Below are 9,186 nucleotides of genomic sequence, written 5' to 3'. Positions count from 1 at the left end.
TTCCATTTGATGAAATTGTCGAGTTATGTCAGAAATATTCTAGAGGAAGGTCAAAAACCGGAAGAAGAGAAGTAAGTTCTAAGGCAGCAAAGTCAGCTGCAGGAGGGATAACAAGGGCTGAAATAGGAAGTCTATTGGAAAATTTTAAAACAGATCTTTTGAGTACATTAGGGACACAAGTAGATGTGCTAAAGGCAAACAAGAAAAAGGAAGAACAAGAACAAGCCTTAGCAATATTTTGTTCAAAATGTAAAAAGAAACATCCTCTAAGAGACTGTCCTTTAGATAGCATTCAAGTGTGTGGTCTTTGTACAGGCAATCATTCCACTGAAAATTGTGTAACATTGAAAGAATTGCAAACTCCTTCCATGGATGACATGCAAGGAGCAGAAGGTTTCTATTATGTTGCACCAAGAAGACCATGGCCACCTAGAATGCCTCAGCCAAATCAACAACAAATCCCTCAGCAAAATTATGCTTATCCATCTTATAATCCTTGGACCCCTCCTATGCCATGGCAAGCTTGGCCTCCACAACAATATCCACAACAACCTGTACAAGGTTGGAGAGGATATGGTTATGGAAACCAACAGCCACAACAGTCTCAACAATATCAACAACCTTACCAGCAACAATACCAACAATCATTTCCATATCCTCCATCCATGCCATTTCCGCAACAAAATTCTGCATATCCATTCCAGCAGCAGAATCCACCACCATTATTCCCACAACAACAACAGTTACAGTTACCTTCGAATCAACCCAGACCAACACAATTGCCAGCTCAACCGGTTGCCAATCCAAATAACAAAGTGGACAAATCAGCATACATTGTAGAAGAAGCAGCATATTTTCCAACTTATTCTATTCTTCCTTTGAATGATGTCCATCTAAGGTCTGGAAAAGTAGTTAAAAAGGATTCTCCTCCAATAGTAGAAGAACCAAATGAACAAGGAGAGTCATCTGAAACATCACAACCAAAGATACAAAATCAGAAAGGAACAAATGTTACAACACAAACACCACCTTATCCTGAAAGGTTGGTAGAACAACAAAATCAAAATCAAATAACCCTTCCTGAATTTGATATCTTAGATGAGTTAAGAAATGCATATGTAAAGATTCCGTTGTTAAAAGCTATTAAAGAAATACCCATATATGCAAAAACAATAAAGGAATTATGCATTCGAAAAGAAAGAAAGAAAAAGGATCCTACAACAGTCCAAGTCATTGGAAAATTAGCAAGTCTCATGTCTACTCAACCTATGGTAGAAAAATATATTGACCCTGGTATTCCAATGGTTACCATATCAATAAACAATTTCTCTGTACCAAACACTTTAATAGACTTGGGAGCAGCTATCAATGTAATGACAATGGAGACAATGAAAACTTTGCAATTAAACAACATTAGATCAACTTCAACAGTTTTGGAATTAGCAGATAGATCTAAAGTTGTTCCTGAAGGAATGTTAGAAGATATCATAGTCTCCTTGGACTCATGGGAATATCCTGTTGACTTCCTGATCCTGCAACCAAAGACAAACTTGGGAGGACATCCTTTAATTTTAGGCAGACCATGGTTAGCCACTGCTGATGCCTTCATAGGATGCAGATCTGGAAGTATGATAATTTCACATGGAGATGAAAAGAAACATATCACTCTTTATTCACCTGCACAATCCACTTCTTTAGAATCAATACTTGAAACCGAAGAAAAGCAACAAACAAAAGCAGTTTTAAGTATAAATCAATTCTTTGATTTTAGAGAAGAAGAAGAGAATGAAGATTTGATGGATCTTTTTATCTCAGAGCCAAGTATTTCAGAGCAGCTTAGAAAAGTTCAATATGAAGCTGCAAATGAACTTCTGAATCAATGTTTTCAGGAAACATGTACTATTCGAACAATGCAAAACTCTTTGGTAGACATCTTTCCTGTAAACACAATCAACAACCCAACCATTAAAACAATTGAGATATATCCTGGAAAACATTTAAATATTGGAACCCAGCTGCAATCACAACAAGAACAAGAGGTAATTGCATTACTACAGAGATACTCAAAAGCATTTGCCTGGGATTACACTGATATGCAAGGAATTCATCCTAATACATGTATCCATCACATCTACACAGATGATAAACTGAAACCTGTTAGACAACCTCAAAGACGAATGAATCCAATGATAAAAGAAATAGTAAAAGAAGAATTACAAAAACTGTTAAATGTTGCATTCATCTATCCTATTTCGGATAGTCAATGGGTTTCTCCACTGGTAGTTGTACCAAAGAAAAATGGAAAGTGGAGGGTATGTGTAGACTATAGAGAGCTAAATAAAGCTACATTAAAAGATCATTTTCCTCTACCATTCATTGATCAGGTGTTAGACTCCTTGGCTGGAAAGAAATACTTTTCTTTCTTGGATGGGTTTAGCGGATACAATCAGATTAGAATAGCAAAGGAAGACCAAGACAAAACTACATTTACGTGCCCATGGGGAACCTATGCATATAATGTTTTACCATTTGGTTTATGCAATGCACCTGCAACTTTTCAAAGAGCAGTGCTTGCGATATTTGCTGATCTAGTCCATGAATGTGTAGAAGTTTATATGGATGACTTCACAGTGTATGGAAACACATATGATGATTGCTTGAACAATCTTGAGAAAGTCTTGAAGAGATGTATTGAAACAAATCTGTCCTTAAGTAACGAAAAATGCTACATAATGTTGACAGAGGGTATAGTGCTGGGACACCATATTTCCGATTCTGGAATTAAGGTGGATCCAGCTAAAATACAAGTCCTAGTTAACCTGATGCCACCTACAACACAGAAGGAGGTCAGAAGTTTCTTGGGATATGCAGGCTATTATAGACGGTTCATAGAAAACTTTAGCAAAATAGCTCAACCCCTGTTTAAATTATTAGCAAAAGATGTTGAATTTCAATGGACAAATAGCTGTCAGAATGCTTTTCAAATCTTAAAAGATAAGCTGTCAGTGGCACCCATACTTAGAGGACCAAATTGGTCTTTGCCATTTCATATTTCCACTGATGCATCAAATACAGCAATAGGTGCCTCTTTGGGACAGAAAGAAAATTTGTTCAACTATGCAATATACTTTATCAGTAAAAATTTGACACCTGCATAAACAAATTATACGGTCACTGAAAAGGAAATGTTAGCCGTCATACATGCAGTAAACAAATTCAGACATTACATAACAGGATATCAAGTTTTTGTTCACACAGATCATTCAGCAATAAAATACTTGATGAACAAACCCATCACTAATGGACGAATTACAAGATGGCTCCTGTTATTGCAAGAATTTAATATTACAATCCAAGACCGGCCAGGCAAAGAAAACCAAGTGGCTGACTTTCTTTCCCGTATCCAATCACCAGAAGACCCAAATCCTGTGATAGACAACTTCCCTGATGAACATCTGTTTGCCATAACAGTGAAAACACCTTGGTTTGCAGATATTGCTAATTACTTGTCATCTGGAAAATTTCCAACTCAATTCACAAGTAAGCAAAGAAAGAAAATTGTTAGAGAAAGTTCTAGATATAGCTGGGTGAATGGTGATTTGTTTTATACTGGTTCAGATCTAATGATTAGAAAGTGTGTGCGTGAAGATGAAATACTAGATATACTCAGGGCATGTCATGACGAACCATGTGGTGGTCATTTTGCAGACAAACGAACAGCATACAAGGTGCTGCAACTGGGCTATTACTGGCCATCTGTCTTCAAGGATTCTAAGGCATATGTCAAACAATGTGACAGTTGCCAAAGAATAGGAAGACCTATCATGTCAGATGAAATGCCGCTCAAGCCTCAAGTCCTCATTGAGCCATTTGAACAGTGGGCACTTGACTTTGTTGGACCCATTAATCCACCGTCAAATGGAAAAAGATACATTCTGGTATGCACGGATTATGTAACAAAATGGGCAGAAGCCAAAGCAGTGAGCAGAGCAACTGAAGACACAGTGGTCACATTCCTCTTTGAAGAAATTTTTGTGAGATATGGAGTACCTAGACAAATTGTGACAGATCAAGGAACACAGTTTACATCAAAGTTAGTACGGGATCTGACAGAGAAATACAAGATTAAACACAGAAAGTCTACTCCATATCACCCTCAAGCAAATGGTCAAGTAGAATCCACAAATAAGGTCTTAGAAAACATCATGACTAAGACAGTTCAGCTGAATAGGAAAGATTGGTCTGAGAAGTTAAAGGATGCATTATGGGCTTACAGAATAACATGGAAAAATACAACTGGGTTTAGTCCATATCAGTTGGTCTATGGGAAAGAAGCCTTATTGCCTATTGAGTTCCAGATACAAACATTTAGGCTAGCAGCTGAATTGGGCATAGACTTGACAGAAGCACAACAACAAAGGATCATGGAGCTGAATCAATTGGATGAGCATCGTCAGCAAGCTATAGAGCATACAATATTGGTACAAGAGCAAAGAATGAAATGGCACGACAGATATATTAAAACCAAGACATTTCAGAAGGGAGACTGGGCCTTATTATTTGACTCCAAGTTCAAGGATTTCAAGGCAAAATTTACCACACATTGGCTTGGGCCATATGAAATCGAGGAAATCTTTGATAATGGAGCAGTGAAGATAAAGACCATTGACCAGGACCCCACCTCATTTGTTGTAAATGGTCATAGGCTGAAAGTTTATCATCAGCCTATTAGTAAAGAGACATTCATGAAACAACTGGTAGAAGAATCAGAACTGGAAATTATGGCTCTGCCATCTTCCAGTTCAGAAAAAGAATAAAGCAATAGATATATATAAAAAAATAAAAAAAATAAAAAAAAAATATATAAATATAAAAAAAAAAAAAATAAAAAATAAATTGTTTGCTGGTGAAAACCAGGCAACTGGCACTAAGCAAACACGAATTCATAGGGGAAAACCAGGGAAACCTGGACTCTATGAATTCACTATTCTTGTTTTACTATTCTCACATCATTTCAATGCAGGACCTTTCCACAATTGACTTGAGGACAAGTCAAACATTCAACAAGGGAGAGTCTTGAAGCAAGCTTTTAGCTGTTACAGCTAAGGTATTATGTTGATCACTTTGGACCTGAAGCAAATTTGTTGCAGCAGAACCTGAAGGGACCTGAGTTGAAACATTATTCAGTGGGACCTGAAGCAAACTTAGATTGCAGCAGATCAAATCATTTCAGAAGTATTGCAAAGGGACCTGAGATAAAATAATATTGCAGTGGGACCTGAAGCAAACTTGTTGCAGCAGCACCAGAATAGAATCGACACAATATTTCAGAAGCATTGCAGAGGGACCTGAAATGAAAAATTATTCAAAGGGACCTGAACAACTCAAGAAGCGGAGCATAGTGAACAAGAAGCAGTAATAAAAAGTCTACTATCCACAACATTTTGGATTCCATTCCACCTGAACAAACAGCATTCAACATTCAACCTGTACAAACAACAGCAAGGGAGTATATTCATAAGCCATTTTTGTGCTTGAAATTCAAATTTTTTAGAAACTTCTAGTTTTGATTTAATTGAAGTAAGTATCTGCAAATATTCATTAATATTCATTCCCAGTATATACCCTACATTCCCTATTCATCTTCCATTTCATTTCATTCACATAAACTTTCCCTAGATAGTTTTTTAAATGCAAAGAGATCACACTGGGACCACTCTTTTCACATGTACATGAAGTCAAGCATCAGAATTATTATAATTTTAAACATGACCCCATGGTCATTTTAAAATTATAAAAACTATGTTATAAGAATATGCGCTAAAGTTATTAAAGCATTGAACATAAACATTATAGGTTATAAGGTGCTAAAGTGATTTCAAATGAGCATAACCTAATAATGTTTCAAAAGACATAGAGAAAGCGCATATATTAAAGACAATGGTTATAAGTGTATTGCGCAAATAATATAAAGACATATTTATATACCCTAAAGCGCATATCCAAATAATCAACAGCATATAACATAGTAATATAAGGACCGCGGGCAATGTAATGGTGATAGAAATGAGGCCGTGAACATGCAATATAAAGGTGATATAAGTGAGGCCGTATGCATTCAACGGCAGTGGTAAGTGAACTATGGCGTATATATATATTGCAACATATATCAAATGCACCAAACCGTAACATTTCCATACGATAGTAAAGGAGCAATAAGACATAAACAAAGATATGACCAAAACTATGATATAACAGTGCGCATGCAAAGGTTATATAGTTAAGTCGTAAATCTTATGAATACATCGTATGGAATGGAGGAAATGAGTTTACGGCATAATTGCACACGCCATATGATAATGATCACACAGTGGTGCTACAGCCAGGTAATATGAATGATAATAATCACGTTATATCATTATCGTGAAAGGTATGGAAGCGGCCAATGCAGCAGTAGTGAATGGAATAAAGACCCATATTCACCACGCAGCCCAACAACTCAACACAGAATACGGTAGGTGACACGGTGTTACACCAGTCAGAGGGTATTGGTTGATGGAAACGGCGGACCATGAGTAATTCAAATGGCCAGCTACCAACGTCTACCAACAATGAACCGCAGGGTATACGGAGAAAACGGTCATGAAATAACCATCCCTGCGTTGATTCAAACCACCATTTCCTCATTGCCGAGAGCTCAGAGAGTCGGGTTTGTGCCAAAAACAAAGCAAAAGGCGGAAGGAGTGAGTTGAGAGGAATTTTAAAGGGAAATTCTGAGGCGAAGAAGCCGAGTTTGGCAAACAAACAAGGTGAGAACTTGAGTGCTTTTCGCTCGGCGACTATAGATAAGATTGAGTCCGCCATTACTCACACAGTTTCATTGTTTGACACCAGTGCGACTGTCCAAGAAAGAAGGGATTCAAAGGTTTGTTTGCGTCCCACGCGGCCAGTGACAGCCAGGTAACCCTAAAAATCCGGGATAACTCTTTGTATACAGCACGTAGGGAAGGATTGATTAAATGTTAATGCATAGACTGTGGCGTGAAAACAATAATAATCGGCCAAGCATTTAAAATCACTGGTTGCATGCATTACACGACAGAGGGAAATGAGAAATCAAATGCATCCAACATGGTGAGGTGGTTTAAATGACTAAGCATGAGGGTTGTTGTATTTATAACCACTGTTTGTTGAACTATAGTTTGCCAAGAGCCGCCAAGTATTCAAATGCATATGTATATGTTTTCAATATGCGCCATTGTCATCGGCTGTCAAACAAGTCATGAGGGTTTGTGAATACATGGTTGCACTGAACAGAATGTCGACATATGCATTAAATTGAGATTTTAAAAGTGTTGTTGTGTGTATATATGAGTTGTAACGCATTAATATATGCCGTGGGTATTGTCAAAAAGAACAGAGGAATGCTGTAGGGGTGCATGTCAAAACGAGTCTTCAACCGTGTTCATGTTTCACTGTGCGCATATATTCATATATTTGTGCCATTAAAATGCATAGGATTGTCTGCAAATTTGTTGCATTGACTGCAAATCCTAATTGAAATCGACTTTGCATTATTTTGTGCCTTAAGGCCGAGGGTTTCATTGACTGTGTTTCTTTAAAAAAATTTGTTTGCCATTTGTTTTGAGCAGTAAGAATATGAGGCCGAGCGCATGTGAATAGCCCTCTAGGCTCAAAACGTTGTCTGCAATCTTTTGATATTTTTGTGAAATGATGAGAGGGTTTAGGCCGAGAGCAAAAGTTGCTTGTATACACAGTCATGTTTTTAAAATTTTGAAAGGCCAGTGCAATTTGCGCATTAAACACAGTCAATATTTGTGAATTTTTTAGAGGCCGAGAGTAATTTTTGCATTATACAGTCATGTTTTTTTTTTCATTGTGAATAAACAAGGAATGTTTTGAGGAACTGTTAAGAGGCCGAGAGCAAAAATTTCCATTGTAAATACACAGAGAATGTTTGAGGAAGCCGAGAGCAAAAATTTTTCTTATGTTTTTATTTAAATACACAGTAACACATGATTGGGAAAACATGGTTAATTCTATATGTGTATTTACTTTTTAAAAACATACAGAGGGCAGTATATTGATAATAGATATTCAGGTGTGGTGTGCCTTGAAACAGGGGTTTGAAACAGGTTTATACAGAGGAAAGACAACAGAGATGTAAAGTTGAATCAGAGAGGGCAGGTAAGCCTCATTGCTTCTACAATTTCATTTAAAAACAATCATCATTATCCTTGTCAAAATGAAGTTAGTAACAGCAGAAGATTATATTTATTGGTTCACAGAAATCATGACAAACCGGGTAGAACCAAGATTACAAATAGAGAGTTGGAGCAAAGAAACTGTAGAAAAATTATATCAGTCAGGAATGATAGGATTTCTACAGAAGTTTAATGGTCATTCAGAACAGATAACTAAGGAGTTTATCAATAATTTCAGTCAAGACAAAACTCAAGTAGGTGAACTCAGTATCCCCGTAACTCAGGAGTTCTTATCCAAAGCCTTAGAGTTGCCTATGATAGGAGAAAAATATCATAAGGGTTTGCATTTCAAGGAGAAAGCATGGACTTTCTTCCTTGAAAAGAACAGGAAAGGCACCTTTAATAGAGCTAAGGGGATACCCCGGGAATGGTTCAATGAACCATGGGGAGAACTAGTTATGGTTATTCAGAAATTTTTGACTTGTGACCGACAGTATAGCATTTCTCATCTATACCATGTTAGATTGCTGCAGCACATAAAAGGAGATGGTAGAATAAACTTGCCATATTTTCTATATAAAAGTCTTGTCAAAATGGTTGAAACAGTGAAACAGGAGCACAAGCCAAAGGCAACATAGGTATATCATCAGGGGTTAATTAAAATCTTGGTAGAATATCAGGTGAAATCAAAGGGGTTAGAATGGAAGGAATTTATGCATAAAAATCATTTCATTGAACAATTTGTTGATATACAAGACAAAGTAGAGCAAGAAGATAAAAGCATAATGAACTCTCCCTTCTATCCTAGAACCAGAGCTAGAAATATGGCCATGCATGAGATTGATACATCTGTTATGTCTGTTCCTAGGACTAGGAATTCTATTGATTTTGAACAGGAGGTAGAAGCATATTCTCCTAGAAAACCAGAAGAACAGGATATAGCACAAGAACCCCTTGAGAG

The sequence above is a fragment of the Pinus tabuliformis genome, chromosome 3_2, assembly GCF_031772625.1.
Source record: "Pinus tabuliformis cultivar Carrire ecotype Pingquan chromosome 3_2, CPIR1, whole genome shotgun sequence".
Taxonomy (NCBI): Eukaryota; Viridiplantae; Streptophyta; class Pinopsida; order Pinales; family Pinaceae; genus Pinus; species Pinus tabuliformis.
The sequence above is the reverse complement of the archived record's forward strand: the minus strand, read 5'-3'. Positions refer to the sequence as shown.